Source organism: Sylvia atricapilla, chromosome 10 (assembly GCF_009819655.1).
Source record: "Sylvia atricapilla isolate bSylAtr1 chromosome 10, bSylAtr1.pri, whole genome shotgun sequence".
In the NCBI taxonomy this organism is placed as follows: domain Eukaryota; kingdom Metazoa; phylum Chordata; class Aves; order Passeriformes; family Sylviidae; genus Sylvia; species Sylvia atricapilla.
In genome coordinates, this window is record NC_089149.1 from 19,468,280 (window position 1) to 19,484,790 (window position 16,511).

The window sequence follows — 16,511 nt, forward strand, 5'->3', positions numbered from 1 at the left end:
CGCTGTGGGTGCGGGGTGAAGGGGCAGGCCGAGCCGCTACCTGATGCGCAGTCACAGACACCGCACTGACGTGACTTTGTTCCTGGGATCAAAGCAGCCGCGCTTCCAGCCTGTTCTGCGGGCTGCTCATCCCTGCGCGCAGCCCCGCGGCGAGGGGAAGCGGCTTTCCGCCGTTTTACCCTTGGGGTGCAGAAGGCAGGGCTAGAAGGCTTCTAGAAAATGGTCATGGCAACTTATTCTACTTCTCGTTATCCTCCTCTGACTCTGTTAATAATAAATTTACTTTATACCTTTAAGTTTGAACCCTGTTTTGCCCTTCAAGTGTTTTTCTCCCAGTCCTTATCTCAACTCATGAACCCTTTGTTAATTCTTTTTTTCTCTGCCCAGCTGTAGCAAAAGAGCGTAAAGCAAACAATTCTTGTAGGTGCCTGGCATTTGACCCATGTCAAACTATAACATGAAGTTAGATGTTGGTGCCAAAAATCTTGATATATATTATTTAATAGTAAAAGAGGCAAAGAAAAAGAAAGGAAAATAAAGAAATAGAGGGGTGTGTGAGTGGGGGGACAGGGAGTGGCAGGGGTTAAGTCAAACCATATCACCCTTCCAAGGGTCCCAGTGACCTCTTCTTGTTCCCTGCTGTCTGATCTTCGTGGTGAGGGTCCCCTGCTGCCTCAGAAGGAAAAGTCTAGAATCCAATGGATTAATACATATTTAGTCCAGGTGGGAATGCCCACGAGCCTCCCCTGGGGAGGGCAAATTTGACACTGTTCCTTGCAACACGCTGGATCGGTTGCATCATGTTGCAGTGCTCCGGTGCAGGGTCTGGGGACCCTTTTGGGGGTGCCTTTGATGAGCCACAGCAGCCTGTGTGCTTCATGTGAATGTGGCTTTTCCCAGGGGGAAGGAGCCCCTGCAGGTGCACAGTGGATGATGGGCATTCACTGTCTCGGACCAGAGGCTTTTTAACTACACACCCAAAACCTCTTGTCCTCCCAACCTTTGCTATGAGGGTCTGTGCAAGCCCGGCAGCTGAGAGCTCTGGGGTCTTGGTCTCCACCCTGAAGGTGCTAAACTTGATCCCTCTGTGAATGTATTCTCCCCCAGCCCAGGCTGGAATTACTTTATCTTATCTCCATCAACAAGTATTCCAGGGCCACATTCAGGGTTTTCATGGTTTTCTCTGCAGCTTTTGTACAGTTTTATTATTATAGGCAAAAGTCCTCCATGAAGATGTTTAAGCCATAAATTATAACATTTCAGTCTCCAACAATGCCTTTCCTTGAAAGTTCTTTTGTACCTCTCTAAAGATGTGAAAAGCAGCAGCTACAGATGGCAGAGTGTGTCAGGGACTGAAGCTGTGTCTAAGGCCTAACATATTTGGTCCACTGTTGTACACGTCAACAAGATAATGTAGAAGACGACCTTATTTTTGCATATGATAATGTGGAACAAGACCTCATTAGTTGGTAGGAATGAAACCTTCAGAAATGAAACTATGTATCGGTCACCTGGTGCGATTCAACCTGTGAAAGGAAAATAATACACCATAAAGCCATTGTTGACATGGAGGTGTTATCATAGGTTGTTATGACCTCATCTCACATGCTGGCCCCATGTGAGATGATACTGAAGGAGGAGATAGAAGGTATGGTCCTGAGTTGGAGGTGAGAGGAAGACAAGATGCATGCTATTTTCATCCAGGGAACGCCCTGAAGGTGCACTGCCTTGCTACCCGTCCCGCTCGGAAGATGTGCTCCATCTCCTTCTCCTGCTTGGCTGCTTCTCCAGAATCCAGGTGTCAGTATGTATTAAGGGAACTAAAGAAATTAGTTTTGCTGTTCTGGGTTCTTCTTGAGCTTTTTGTACATGGGCATCTTCCCGAACCTGTAACATTATTGGCAATGGGAATGGGATACCCAGAGCATGAAAACTGATGCTGTCTGGAGTGTGTATGTGTGGCAAACTAACCCTTGTTTGAGTGCACATTAACAGGATGGGGCTAGGGCAGTGGGACACATAGTTGCACCAGAGGGGTGGGCATGCAGCTTCTCCAAAAGCTGCTGTTTGTGTGTAAAAAACAGGGCTTGGGCAGTCTTTTTTGCACCAAAAGACGGTGTTTGTGTGTGTGGCTGCTAAAAATTGCAACACTGTTTAGTTTATGTGCGAGCTACTGTTCAGTGGAGCTAGTAGCTGACCAAGGAAAAGGTGTTCTGAGGTCAGGGGGTCGCGTGTTGCACCAGGGGAGTGGAACCCAACACTGCTCTCTGTGTGGGCAGGGCTTGGTCAGCAAAGTGCATTGCTACACTAAAAGATGCTGTGCTATGTGCGTGTGTGGCATATGAACAGTCAAGATTTAGTCCACGTACCCAGTCATGTGTGAGAACTTAGCAGAGTGTATCTGTGTCTGAGGTGTAATTGCTGTCATACAATTGTTGTTGCATTGTGTAGACTTTGTAGATATGGCTGGGATTCTTTAAAAGCTGAGTTAAAAAAAAACGTAGTCCTTTGTGTTTGGGACGTTGCTAGACAATACCAACAGAACAGAGTTACTCTCCTTAATATTTTTGTTGTCAGTATCATGATCTTGGGCAAGTGCAGTGATAATAATGTTTTGGAAAAAGGAGCCTCAGGCTGTGGCTGCTTTAGTGGAGCGACTACGGTAGACTCAGGACCCATAGAATTCATTAAGACATAAGCTAGAAACTTGTACAAATATTGGCTAGAAACTTGTACAAATATGGGACCAGAATGATGGGAGGCTAAGAACCACATGGAAGTATTAAAATACTGGAGGGAGTTCAAGCAAACATCTCGGACACAGTCAAAAGAGCAACTAATTCCTGCTAACAAAATGACAGTTTGCCTGTTATTTGCAAGCAAAGTTGTAGTGGAAAATACTTTAAGAACTAGAACGACAGTTAATTGAAGAGGACAAGAATATAGAGTAGCTGAGAGCTATAATTATGTTACAAAGGCAAGGGTTTGTAATTACTGTTCAGCAGGATGGGCCACTGGGGAAAAAATGTGCACTTTCAGCAAAACGATTTCCAGTTCAGGTTACCAAGACATGAGGGAAAAAAACGAAAGGTGGCTGGCCCATAGGTCAGCGCAAACATTGAAAACCAAGATTAAGACCCTGAAATCTGGGATGGAAATATTTTGAACTCTGATTCCTCTACTATCAAAGAGTCTGAAACAAAAAGGAAGGAGTTTGTGCTGCCTGTCCTTTTCCCTTGCCTCTGCCGCCCCTTTCCTGGGGTCGCCAAATGGTATTTCTTCACCTCTTGCAAAGATGGGGCAATGTTTCCCTCTCCTTAGTCCTGACGGAGCTGGAGGGGCTTGGGCTGGAGAAGACAAGGCACGGGGGCCTCTGCTGTGTGATGGTGACTTCCCAAGGCCTGCCGTGAGTCAGAAAGAGCTTGTTACCGTCTGGGAAAGACAAGATTCTGGGAATTTGGAGCGTGGCACTTGTAAGAGAGGCCATGGCAGGCTTGCAGAAGGAGCTGTGTGGCTGCCCTGAAGGGAGGTGTGCTTAGAGAGTGCCTGGGGGCCGTGCAGGAATGCTGCACTTGGTGATAGGTGTCCGAGGCGATGGAGAGACAGGCAGCCTCAGCTGGGGGCATAAGGCTGAGCGAGGCTTGGCTGAATGAGGGGCCAGAGGTGACATAAGCAGAAGGTCCCATGGTGTAATGGTGAGCACTCTGGACTCTGAATCCAGTGATCTGAGTTCAAATCTCAGTGGGACCTCAGCCTTTTTGTCCCCTCAGGCCTTCCCTCAGCATGCTCACACCCTCACAGCTCTGCTCTGCTGCTGGGTCACTTGTGGACTGTTCTCTGATGAATCACACACAGCTGAGCTGGAGACCACCCACTCCAAATGGGGCAGGCACAGGAGGCTGCTCTGGGGCTCTTGGCTCCTGTGTCAGATGCAAAAAAGGAGGCTGGGAACACGCTCTGGGCAGCTCTTTCCAGGTTGGACCCTTCCCACAGTGACAGCAGGTTACTCTGTGTGGCATCACTTGTGTGCCCTGTCCACTGCTCCTTCCTTGCTCCTTTCATCTGCGGCTTCTTTTCCTCTCTTCCCTGCCAATTCCTTTCCATTGCTCTGCAATCAGTCCAAGGACTTCTACCAACACTGGGCAGCTCCCCACCGTTGGGGTTCCATTTGTTGCCATGAGAGCGGGAAGGATCTTCCCTGCAGAGCAGGTGGCAGCTGATGGACGAGGAGAACGAAGGACCACAGCTCACAAACATTGCTGCATAAAGGCTTTAATGGGAAGGAGCAAGAGCAGCGTCACAGAAGAGAGAGCAAGGAACACGTGTGCAGGGGTCAGGGAGGGAAAGAGACGGGCCCCTTAGGCAGGGACAAAGGGGACGGTGCGCCGGCCTCAGCAGATCTGACCGCAGCGGGAGAGAGGCAGACACAGGCCTGACCCCCCCAGGCCAAGGGAGCCCCCAGAAGAGATGGGAACCCCCGAGGTGCTGAGGGAGCTGCCCACAGCAGCTGACAGAGAGGATCCCACGGCTGTGCTCTGAGGGAAGGAGGTGAGGATGGGGCCCGGCAGGGTCACCACCACCGGCGAAGGCTCGATGTACACCGTGGAGTCAGCGCAGCGGGCCAGGCAGGGCTCACTGCAGCTGCTGGCAAGGGGCGTTGGGCCACAGGGGCCGCAGGGCCGTGGGGGACAGGGTCTGCAGCAAGACATCTCTCGGAGCAGGAGGCAAAGCTGCAACACACAGCACGCACCAACAACCTGCCTCAGCATCACTCTGTCAGTCTCTCTGGCCCCCAGCTCTCTCCAGGGACACATTTGCTCTTCAAAACACACTCGGTGCCTACAGCTCCCACCACCCTCCTGGAGCCCTGCCAGTGGAATGGCACGGGAAGCCGCCCCACTGCAGGAACAGGAGGCAGCACAGTGGCTTTAAGGCCCCTGTGGAAAGGCTGCTCACAGCCCATCTGCACAGCAGACACGGCTGGCTTAGAGATGTCCGGGCATGCACTGGGACATTCTGTTCCCCCACGGCAGGTGCATACCCTGCTGGGCACTCATCCCCCTGAGGCTGAGCCCCACGGATCCCCTCCTGCTGGAACAAAGCCCCCTCTTGCCAGCTGTCCCCAGCCACCAGCGTGGAAAGGCTGACGGCCCTTCAGCAGTTCTGTGTCAGGGCCAAGCGGAGGCAGCCCAAGGATCAGCCTGGGCAGCCTCCATGCCAGCAGTTCAGCCCACAGGGAGGGATGGAGCGGGCTCAGGCTTACCTTGTTCCTTGAGGAGAGGGAGGCCGGAGACCAGGATGCAGAGCCTGGAGCAGAGCAGCCTTTTATGCCGTGTCCCAGAGCCCTGTGGGGCCACAAACATTCCTTGTTCGTGAAACATCCAACTCCTGGGAGTGGCCATTTGTGAGGCCTTGCTGCTGATGTTGTCCCTGCCTCTTTCATCTCAAATGTTATTCTCCCACTTGGTACAACTCAGAGTCGTGCCATCAGTCTTAGAATCACTTGGGGATGGAATGGACCTTAAAATCATCTAGCTCGAGACCCCAGAAATGCCTTCTACATCTTCTCTGGACAACCTGTTCCATTATCTCACCCCTCTCAGAGGAAAAGCTTCCTTCCCAATATGTAATCAAAATACACCTGATTTCATTTTCAAGAAAGTAGCCTTTGCCCCATCCCTACCCACCCTAAGCAATTATCCTCCTCTTTCTTAAATGAATGTCACCTGGTAGCCTCCTCTCCTCTCCTCTCCTCTCCTCTCCTCTCCTCTCCTCCTATCCTCACAGGGCAAGGGCTCCAGGTGCCTGATGGTCTGTGTGCCTCCTCTGGACTCAGTGCAGCAGGTCCCTGTGTTTCTCTAGGCTGTGGCTCCAACAGCTGGATGCAGTACCCCAGCCTTGGTGTCATGAGAACCAAGCAGAGCAGGACAATCCGCTCCCTTGGCCTGCTGCCACACGGCTCTGGATGCAGCCCGGAATACTATTGGATTTTTGCACGGGGCTGCTAGCAGGCAGTGCAGGTTCCTGTTCAGTATTTCAGCCACCAGAATCTGCAAATCCACCTCCACAGGGCCGCTCCCAACCCACTCATGGCCCAGCAGTGCCTCTCCTCTGGTCAGGCTCTCCACTTCCCCCTGTAGTGGGAAGTGCTCCTCAACACACTCCAGGAGTCCCCAGGACTGCTGGCACTGCCCCGTGCCACTTTGCCAGCAGATGACTGAGTGGTTTAAGTTCCTGTCAGGAGCAGGCCCAAGTGAGTGGGCCATGTCCCAATGTCCAAACGATCCATCTGTGTCCCAGAAGCACGAGGCCAATTGGCTCAGAGGTCTGAGGCCGGAGTGGAGGAAGACTGGAGGGGGTTTGTGTCACAAGGATTGCCTTTCCCACTTTGCCCTCTTCCTGGGGACTGCAGCCATCCATCACGGTGGAATCTAGCCCTGAGAGACACCTTGAGTGAGCCCTCAAGTGCAGTTGGTGCAGGTGCACCAGCCAGCCCTGACACAATTCTCCCCAGGGGAGATTTTGACAGAGAGCAGACGGTGGGTAGACTCTGGCCGTAGGTCAAGGCTGCACAGTCCTGTGGAGAAGAAGAGATGCACCTCTGCAGGGCTGTGGCAAAGCTCAGTGGCAAAGCAGGATGACTGTGGGCTGGAGGGAAGCTCCTCATGGAGAGGAGTGAGGAGCACGAGGGCCTGGCTCCCTGTTACCGCTTATCGTTCCCTGCTGCAGCCTGCGTTTATGCCCAGGAGCCTGGGGAACACAGGCAGATTCCCAGCCAAGAGGAGAAAGCCAAGGACTCAATGAACTGTCTCTCAAAGGACTTCTCTAAGGGAATCTCCACAGCCGTGTGTCCCCTGAAAACTAAACAAGGCCCTCGTGCAGTTTACAAGCAGAGCTCTGGCCCCAGCTTGGGAAATTGGGATCCTCTAGAAAACCAGGAAATCAACACGCAGCAAGGTGATCAAAGGCATGCCTACGTCTGTCCCTGAAAGACAAATTGGCCCATTTGCTCCCACACAAATTGACCCACTCTGCTGAGTGTGTCCAGCCCAAGGCTGGGATCTGGATGTGGGAGTCACTGTGATGTGGAAGAGTTGGGAAAATCCATGAGCTTCAGGCAAACCTGAATCATCCTGATGTGCAAAGGAGTGCACATGGTGGCCTGGACTCAGGCATTCCAGGGATACCAGAGCACCTCTTGCCTCCTCTTGCCTCCAAAACTTCAGCCTTTGTCTGGGGCATTTCCAGACATTTTAGGAACAGTCGCAAAAGGCACTGCCAGTGCACCAGGCAGAACAAAAGGGCTGCAGCACCTGACACGTGTGGGGAGGCCGAGGGCACTGCACTTGTGCAACCTGGTGGAGATGAGCAAGGCGTGGAGGGGGACTGGAGCTGCTGTCTCCACCACCCCCTGCAGGTTCTGGAGAGAATGAAGCCAGACTCTCCAGAGAGGTGCACTGTCAAAGGGCAAGAGGCAGCAATCACAAATTGCAAGAAAGGAAATCCCAGGGCTCCCTGGGGGAAGATAAGGGACAGGCCTGGAAGAGCTGCACAAGGGATAGCGACCTCTTTCTTCAGCTGTGTCAGGGCTTAGAAGTCAGCAGGACAAGGCCCGGAGCCTGCAGAGGAGCCAGGGCACTTTGATCTGCCCAGAGCAGTTGATAGGAGCACAAGACCTCCAGAGTTCCATCCACGCCTTCTGGGGTTGGTCTGGGCTACTCTGAGTCACTACAGCCCGTGAGCAGCATCCAAAAGAGCATGCCTTGGGAGACAGCAAATGCAGGAGATTGCAGAGAAGCAGCAGGTGATCCATGCATGGGGAGAGAAGGTGGGGAAATACCCTCCATGGCAGCAGAACACTGAGCATATGGCCTCTGTTATCCCTTGGGCACCTGAGTCTGTGGCACCCAGTCCACTGAAGTCCTCACGGGGTGACTCAGGTTGGCCTGGAGCTCAGGGATTTTCCCAGCTCTTGCACGTCACGATGACACCCATGTGCTCTGGGAGACTGATCCAGTGTCCCTTTGAAATGTAGAATGCATGGAATGGGAAACCCCATCCCTGACCCAGAAACAAAGAGCCATGGGCTTTGGGCTCCCTGCCCTCAGCCTTTTCCCCCAAGCCACCATCCAGGTCTCTGGGCCCTGGGATGAGCACGCTGAGCAAAACAGGTCAGTGTGGCTGTGGGTCTGTTTCAGGGAAGGACGCGGCATCTCTTTGATCCCCAAAGCAGGCCGTGGTGCTGCCTGTGCACTGTAAGCAAGTTCCCCATGGCTGTCACTCAGGCCTGCAGGGGACATCTTTGCAGCTGAACATGCACTTTCCTTGCCACTGAGCTTTGCCACCTCCCTGCACAGTTGGGTCTCTTCCCCGCTATGGGGTTGTGCAGGGTTGGCTCTCTGCCTCAACTGCCCACACAGTCTTCTGGATGTCTGTGATGAGCCACGGAAGAAATGGCTCTCAGGGTTAGCCTGAGTGCCTGCACTGAAAGCTCCTGAGAGCTGACCTGAGGTGTCTCTTCACGGCTGAATTTGACTGTAACTGGAGCCACATTCAACATCAATTCATTTCAACTCACCTTCTCCACTGGCCTGGGACCTCCAAGTCAAGTGGTCTTAGGAAGCTGTGACACCTATGAATCATTCCCAGGTTGGGTGCTGTGGAATTGGTGAAAACTGCCTGAGATGAATGAGGCAGGGACCACATCAGCAGCAAGGCCTCACAAATGGCCACTCCCAGGAGTTTGGATGTTTCACGAACAAGGAATGTTTGTGGCCCCACAGGGCTCTGGGACACGGCATAAAAGGCTGCTCTGCTCCAGGCTCTGCATCCTGGTCTCCGGCCTCCCTCTCCTCAAGGAACGAGGTAAGCCTGAGCCCGCTCCATCCCTCCCTGTGGGCTGAACTGCTGGCATGGAGGCTGCCCAGGCTGACCCTTGGGCTGCCTCCGCTTGGCCCTGACACAGAACTGCTGAAGGGCCGTCAGCCTCTCCACGCTGGTGGCTGGGGACAGCTGGCAAGAGGGGGCTTTGTTCCAGCAGGAGGGGATCCGTGGGGCTCAGCCTCAGGGGGATGAGTGCCCAGCAGGGTTTGCCCCTGCCGTGGGGGAACAGAATGTCCCAGTGCATGCCCGGACATCTCTAAGCCAGCCGTGTCTGCTGTGCAGATGGGCTGTGAGCAGCCTTTCCACAGGGGCCTTAAAGCCACTGTGCTGCCTCCTGTTCCTGCAGTGGGGCGGCTTCCCGTGCCGTGCCATTCCACTGGCAGGGCTCCAGGAGGGTGGTGGGAGCTGTGGGCACCGAGTGTGTTTTGAAGAGCAAATGTGTCCCTGGAGAGAGCTGGGGGCCAGAGAGACTGACAGAGTGATGCTGAGGCAGGTTGTTGGTGCGTGCTGTGTGTTGCAGCTTTGCCTCCTGCTCCGAGAGATGTCTTGCTGCAGACCCTGTCCCCCACGGCCCTGCGGCCCCTGTGGCCCAACGCCCCTTGCCAGCAGCTGCAGTGAGCCCTGCCTGGCCCGCTGCGCTGACTCCACGGTGTACATCGAGCCTTCGCCGGTGGTGGTGACCCTGCCGGGCCCCATCCTCACCTCCTTCCCTCAGAGCACAGCCGTGGGATCCTCTCTGTCAGCTGCTGTGGGCAGCTCCCTCAGCACCTCGGGGGTTCCCATCTCTTCTGGGGGCTCCCTTGGCCTGGGGGGGTCAGGCCTGTGTCTGCCTCTCTCCCGCTGCGGTCAGATCTGCTGAGGCCGGCGCACCGTCCCCTTTGTCCCTGCCTAAGGGGCCCGTCTCTTTCCCTCCCTGACCCCTGCACACGTGTTCCTTGCTCTCTCTTCTGTGACGCTGCTCTTGCTCCTTCCCATTAAAGCCTTTGTGCAGCAATGTTTGTGAGCTGTGGTCCTTCGTTCTCCTCGTCCATCAGCTGCCCCCTGCTCTGGCAGGGTGAGCACTGGCTGCTCCTCTGAGCTTACCCGCAGCTCCACCAAGAACTCTCAGCAATTACACCAGAGCACCAAAGCCCCAGTCTCTGAGCTTGAGTCTGGAACCTGGAGATCACGGCCCTGCAGAGCCTCTACCATTTTGTTCCTTATTGAAGTTAATAGGGATATTTTGAATAACTTTACAGTCTTGTCAAAGGTTCTTTACAAAGGCATAGCAAAATCAATCTTCTCTCTTCTCTTGCTGATGTTGGGATTTGCCAGTGGGCTGGGGACAGGATTGTGAGCTGGAAAGGAGAAAAGCACTTCTTCTTTTCATGGCTGGAGACATAGGCAGTGTGGCTTCAACAAAATTTGATGGCAAAATTCAAAAATTAAAAGGATGCCAAAGGGTTTAGCAGCACTTGATCCACACTCACAGCCAGAACTTAATTACAAATTCATAGTAACAACGTTCATACCATTATCAATTCCATCACTCTCCGTCTCTGTCTCACACACACACTTTCTGTATTTAGGTGTGTAAATGTACCTACTGAAAATGCCCCTGGAGTTCAGTGAAATACATCAGGTCCCTTTGCATTTCTCAACCAAGTGTGGGCTCTGCTTCAAGGCGTGTGGGGGGAATGTGTGTGTAGATCAAACCAGGCCTCATCACCACTGATGGTCTTTTGAGTAGCCCAGCTTCACACTTCTCAATATGCAAGAGATGTTTCACCCAGAAAGAGATGCTGGCAGAGGCTGCTGTGGTCCAGGAGGCCTCCAGGAGCCTCCCTCAGGACACAGCTGTTTATGGGCTCACAAGAGGATTTGCTTTTGTCATCACAGATGGAACCTTCTGTTCCATCTGTGTCATAATCCCTGGTGGTAACTACTGGAAGCAGTTCCCAAGACACTCGGACAGTGTTTCCAAAAGTGCAGCTACAGTGGTGGTCTTCCATTTGGGCTACCATTCCTGGAGACAGTGTTCCAAGGCTGTCCTGGGATGACTGGTTATCCTTTGCTCCCCACCGTGGCTCAGGCTGCTCAGGGGAGGCTGATGCTGCTCTTATGGTCAGGGCTGTTCCCAGCTGTGTCATGCAACAGCCCCTGCTGTGCTGAGGGGCCTTTCAGTGCCCAGCTGGTTTGCTTGAGGGGATGCTTCCTCTTGCAGCTGCTTCTGTCAAGGCTTGCCAGAGGGAGGAGCAGATGAGAGGGTGAATGAGCACAGCCACAGGGCAGGGTGTCCCAGATGCCTGGCTCAGGCCAAGGAGCACAGAGCTGCAGCAGGAGCCTCTGGGGCTGTGCCCCTCAGGCCTCTGGAACGTGGCCCCAGGGGCCCATCTGCCTCCTCCAGGGTCCCAGCTACAAATGTGGGGTGGAGCTGTGCTGGTGAAATCCTCCCCCTCACCTTTTTCTGGTTGCACTGAGATCTGAGAAATGCCGGTTGGGCCTTAGGCTTGGAAAGAGCACCTGGTCTCAGCTCTTCCTGAGCTCACCAGAAACACTGTCTCTTCCCAAGAACTGCTGTCTAACAGGCTCCTGTTTTCCTTATGATCAGTCTTGGAAAATAGTTCTGTTGCCTGAACGCCGTAACATTCCTGTTCTCACACTTCCAGAGAAAGTGCCAACACAAACTGTGGCCAGGGTGAAACGTGGTTACGACTGAAGGCCACTCTCCTGCAACCCTATAGACAGTGGTCCAAAAGGAGACCATTTGAGCTCTCCTGCACCGCAGCAGGCTGTGACCAGCCATGTCCCTCTGAGTGGGATGACTCTCAGAGCCAGTGAACCCTCAGGGTCGCTGTACTCGGAGGATTGCTGAACAACGAGTCCCAGGCTGACACCCTCACTCCTTGAGTCCTGGAGTTTTGCCCATCAGGAGATGCCAAGGCATCCAAAGTGAGTGTTTCACTTACCACTGAGGGGAAGTTTTCTCAGGTACTCTGCTTGCACTGACTCCTCAGGCCTGCATGCATGCACGTGTGCTTATAGTCTAGCAAATGTGGGAGAAATACTCCTTTCTTAGATGTTTAAATACCTGGGCTATCTAAGTAAATTAGGCCTGTAAGTAAGGTTAAATTACAGTTACAGACTCACCTAAATGCTGCTAAGTGATGTTCTTCTTCTGAGTTGCTAAGTATAACTTTGAAGTTATAGTTAGATTAAATGCAATTAAGAGCTTTTCCTCTGTCAAATTTTAAGGCTAAAATATTAATGAAGTGTATAGCTAAGGTATAAGTGAAGTTAAAATACTGTTAAGTTTGAGTGCTGTCAAGCTTTTAGGCCGTGTTTCCACATACGCTTGCCCTCACTGTCTTTGATCACACACACACACACACACACTCTCATCCCAGCCCCTTGATAGTTCTCGGTTAATTTGATTGCTTGGATTTTGTTTGGTTTTGTTGTTGGTTGTTTTTCCTTGTTGTGCCTCAACTGTCCTGTAAGTAGTAAAATGCATCCGGCCAAGGAAGTTTGTTGTGTTTTCCTCGAATAGTAAATCTGGCTTTTGCTGATGCCCTTGCCAGTGATTCCTGGAGCAATCTCCAAGAGTGGTTTGTAACAGGAGGCTCAGGCTGGAGTGCCCGGGCGTCGGTGTGGTGGCCCAGGGTTTGTGATGAGCAGGGCAGGAAGGGCTGAAGCAGGTAGTTGTGGCCGAGTGGTGAAGGCGATGGACTAGAAATCCATTGGGGTTTCCCCGCGCAGGTTCGAATCCTGCCAACTACGGGGCACACGCCCCTTTTGGGCTCTGGCTGCAAGGGAGGAGCTGCTGCAGCCTTGCCTGGCTCCTGAGGGCCCTTCTTCAGGGCAAGCAGAAGCCTGATGAGGGGCACAGGTAAGGGCAGGCGACAGAAGCCCATTGCTGCTGCCAGCTCCGTGCCCTGCAGCCAAGACACTCGCTCTGGGGAAGCCCTGCAAGGGAAAAGAAGCTCAGAGACCTTGTCAGCATCAATGAGGAAGGAAAGGGAAAATGCAGAGCAGCACCTGGAGCTGCTGAGCATTTCATCACCCTGCACTAGCACCCGGCGGGGGGGAAAGGCAAGGAGCTGCAGCTTGACAACCTGCTTGGCACAGAGTGCCTAGAGCTCTCAGCTTTTACTGTCCAGTGACCATGAGCAGCACTGAGCTGAGACAGCAGAATCTGCACGGCTAAAAGAGGAGAATTCCTGCTGTTGGCAATTCCAAGCAAAGACAAGCCGTGTCCCTCCTTGGGCAGCAAAGAACTGAACAGTCGGGCAGGTGCGGTCGTGCAGCGTGCTGGGAGCGGAGGCTGGATTTGTGGGCAGGGCTGCAGGCGTCAGGATGTGGCTGGATTTCAGGTGCCCTCATGTGTAGGAAGGCCCAAGGCTGCAGGCTGCCTCCGGGGATGCCTTGGGCACGTGCAGCGGTGGCGGCGTGGGTGGTCACAGGGCAAGTGTCTGTGCAGGGCTTTGTTTGGGAGGTGTGGGAGACGGGCAAGGGCAGGCCCTGGAGGTGTGGAGCGGCCGGCCAAGGAAGATGAATTATTCCGGGAGTGTATTTGCTGGGGCAGAGAGGCAGGGAGGCAGGGAGGGCCAGCATTGGCCGGCAGCACGAGGCCGCAGTGAGGGCAGTGGCAGGCAGGCCTCAGGAGGAGCAGAGTGGCGCAGCGGGAGCGTGCTGGGCCCATAACCCAGAGGTCGATGGATCGAAACCATCCTCTGCTAAGGCACTTTTTTCACCGCCGCTGCACCGCTGCTGGGGCACCTGACACGGGACTTGTGTTCTAGACCTGCAGTGGCTCCCTTATGAGCACCCAGCGCTGTGAGTTTCCAAGGCCACGTGTCAGAGCCAGAGGAGCACAGGCACATGGCAGGAGCTGGAGCTGGAGCTGGGGAGTGTGCCGGGGGCTGGAAGGAGGGGGCAGCCAGGGTGAGAGGTGCAGGAGCACAGCTGTCAGGTGGCAGTGCGGGAGGCGGTGCCCGTGGGCACTGGAGGAGCAGGAGGCAGCACAGGCTGTGGCTGGCAGGAGCAGGGAGCAGCAGAGCTGCGGGAGCCCTGCAGGGCAGTGCTTGGCAGAGCTGCTTTCCAAGCAGGTGAGCAGGGCTCGGTCATTCCTGGCCAAGGCAGACCAGGCTTTTCTTCAGCCTGGCTCCACATGGCCTGGCCTCTCCTGGTCCCGAGCAGCAGAGTTTCATTCATCCCTCAGCACACTCTTCTCCCACAGATGATCGGCTGAGCCACTGCTCCAGCTCCCACAGCCGTGCCTCCTGCCCAGGACTCTGGGCACCTCCCAGCCCAGAAGGCACAGACTGGCTTTGAGCCAGGTGGGCCCTGGCACAAGCAGACTGCAGGAGCTGGTGTGTCACCTGTCCTTTCTCCTTGCCTCTGCCGCCCCTTTCCTGCGGTGCCCAAAGGGTCTTTCTTCAGCTCTTGTAGAGATGGGTCAATGTTTCCCTCTCCTTAGTCCTGATGGAGCTGGAGGAGCTTGGGCTGGAGAAGACAAGGCACGGGGGCCTCTGCTGTGTGATGGTGACTTCCCAAGGCCTGCCGTGAGTCAGAAAGAGCTTGTTACCGTCTGGGAAAGACAAGATTCTGGGAATTTGGAGCGTGGCACTTGTAAGAGAGGCCATGGCAGGCTTGCAGAAGGAGCTGTGTGGCTGCCCTGAAGGGAGGTGTGCTTAGAGAGTGCCTGGGGGCCGTGCAGGAATGCTGCACTTGGTGATAGGTGTCCGAGGCGATGGAGAGACAGGCAGCCTCAGCTGGGGGCATAAGGCTGAGCGAGGCTTGGCTGAGTGAGGGGCCAGAGGTGACATGAGTAGAAGGTCCCATGGTGTAATGGTGAGCACTCTGGACTCTGAATCCAGTGATCTGAGTTCAAATCTCAGTGGGACCTCAGCCTTTTTGTCCCCTCAGGCCTTCCCTCAGCATGCTCACACCCTCACAGCTCTGCTCTGCTGCTGGGTCACTTGTGGACTGTTCTCTGATGAATCACACACAGCTGAGCTGGAGACCACCCACTCCAAATGGGGCAGGCACAGGAGGCTGCTCAGGGGCTCTTGGCTCCTGTGTCAGATGCAAAAACGGACACTGGGAACACGCTCTGGGCAGCTCTTTCCAGGTTGGACCCTTCCCACAGTGACAGCAGGTTACTCTGTGTGGCATTACTTGTGTGCCCTGTCCACTGCTCCTTCCTTGCCCTTTCATCTGCGGCTTCTTTTCCTCTCTTCCCTGCCAATTCCTTTCCATTGCTCTGCAATCAGTCCAAGGACATCTACCAACACTGGGCAGCTCCCCACCGTTGGGGTTCCATTTGTTGCCATGAGAGGGGGAAGGATCTTCCCTGCAGAGCAGGTGGCAGCTGATGGACGAGGAGAACGAAGGACCACAGCTCACAACATTGCTGCACAAAGGCTTTAATGGGAAGGAGCAAGAGCAGCGTCACAGAAGAGAGAGCAAGGAACACGTGTGCAGGGGTCAGGGAGGGAAAGAGACGGGCCCCTTAGGCAGGGACAAAGGGGACGGTGCGCCGGCCTCAGCAGATCTGACCGCAGCGGGAGAGAGGCAGACACAGGCCTGACCCCCCCAGGCCAAGGGAGCCCCCAGAAGAGATGGGAACCCCCGAGGTGCTGAGGGAGCTGCCCACAGCAGCTGACAGAGAGGATCCCACGGCTGTGCTCTGAGGGAAGGAGGTGAGGATGGGGCCCGGCAGGGTCACCACCACCGGCGAAGGCTCGATGTACACCGTGGAGTCAGCGCAGCGGGCCAGGCAGGGCTCACTGCAGCTGCTGGCAAGGGGCGTTGGGCCACAGGGGCCGCAGGGCCGTGGGGGACAGGGTCTGCAGCAAGACATCTCTCGGAGCAGGAGGCAAAGCTGCAACACACAGCACGCACCAACAACCTGCCTCAGCATCACTCTGTCAGTCTCTCTGGCCCCCAGCTCTCTCCAGGGACACATTTGCTCTTCAAAACACACTCGGTGCCCACAGCTCCCACCACCCTCCTGGAGCCCTGCCAGTGGAATGGCACGGGAAGCCGCCCCACTGCAGGAACAGGAGGCAGCACAGTGGCTTTAAGGCCCCTGTGGAAAGGCTGCTCACAGCCCATCTGCACAGCAGACACGGCTGGCTTAGAGATGTCCGGGCATGCACTGGGACATTCTGTTCCCCCACGGCAGGGGCAAACCCTGCTGGGCACTCATCCCCCTGAGGCTGAGCCCCACGGATCCCCTCCTGCTGGAACAAAGCCCCCTCTTGCCAGCTGTCCCCAGCCACCAGCGTGGAAAGGCTGACGGCCCTTCAGCAGTTCTGTGTCAGGGCCAAGCGGAGGCAGCCCAAGGGTCAGCCTGGGCAGCCTCCATGCCAGCAGTTCAGCCCACAGGGAGGGATGGAGCGGGCTCAGGCTTACCTCGTTCCTTGAGGAGAGGGAGGCCGGAGACCAGGATGCAGAGCCTGGAGCAGAGCAGCCTTTTATGCCGTGTCCCAGAGCCCTGTGGGGCCACAAACATTCCTTCTTTGTGAAACATCCAGACTCCTGGGAGTGGCCATTTGTGAGGCCTTGCTGCTGATGTGGTCCCTGCCTCTTTCATCTCAAATGTTATTCTCCCACTTGGTACAACTCAGAGTCGTGCCATCAGT

General features: G+C 54.7%; 4 non-coding genes across 4 annotated transcripts; all 4 read left to right on the forward strand.

Annotated features, from left to right (window-relative positions):
• Window positions 1-3,678: 3,678 nt before the first annotated feature.
• TRNAQ-CUG (transfer RNA glutamine (anticodon CUG)) lies at window positions 3,679-3,750 on the forward strand. Its single transcript has one exon. It is a non-coding gene; the product is annotated as a tRNA-Gln (tRNA).
• An 8,810-nt stretch (window positions 3,751-12,560) lies between these two features.
• TRNAS-AGA (transfer RNA serine (anticodon AGA)) lies at window positions 12,561-12,642 on the forward strand. Its single transcript has one exon. It is a non-coding gene; the product is annotated as a tRNA-Ser (tRNA).
• An 887-nt stretch (window positions 12,643-13,529) lies between these two features.
• On the forward strand, window positions 13,530-13,601 carry TRNAM-CAU (transfer RNA methionine (anticodon CAU)). Its single transcript has one exon. It is a non-coding gene; the product is annotated as a tRNA-Met (tRNA).
• A 1,097-nt stretch (window positions 13,602-14,698) lies between these two features.
• On the forward strand, window positions 14,699-14,770 carry TRNAQ-CUG (transfer RNA glutamine (anticodon CUG)). The gene has a single exon. It is a non-coding gene; the product is annotated as a tRNA-Gln (tRNA).
• The last annotated feature ends 1,741 nt before the right edge of the window (window positions 14,771-16,511 follow it).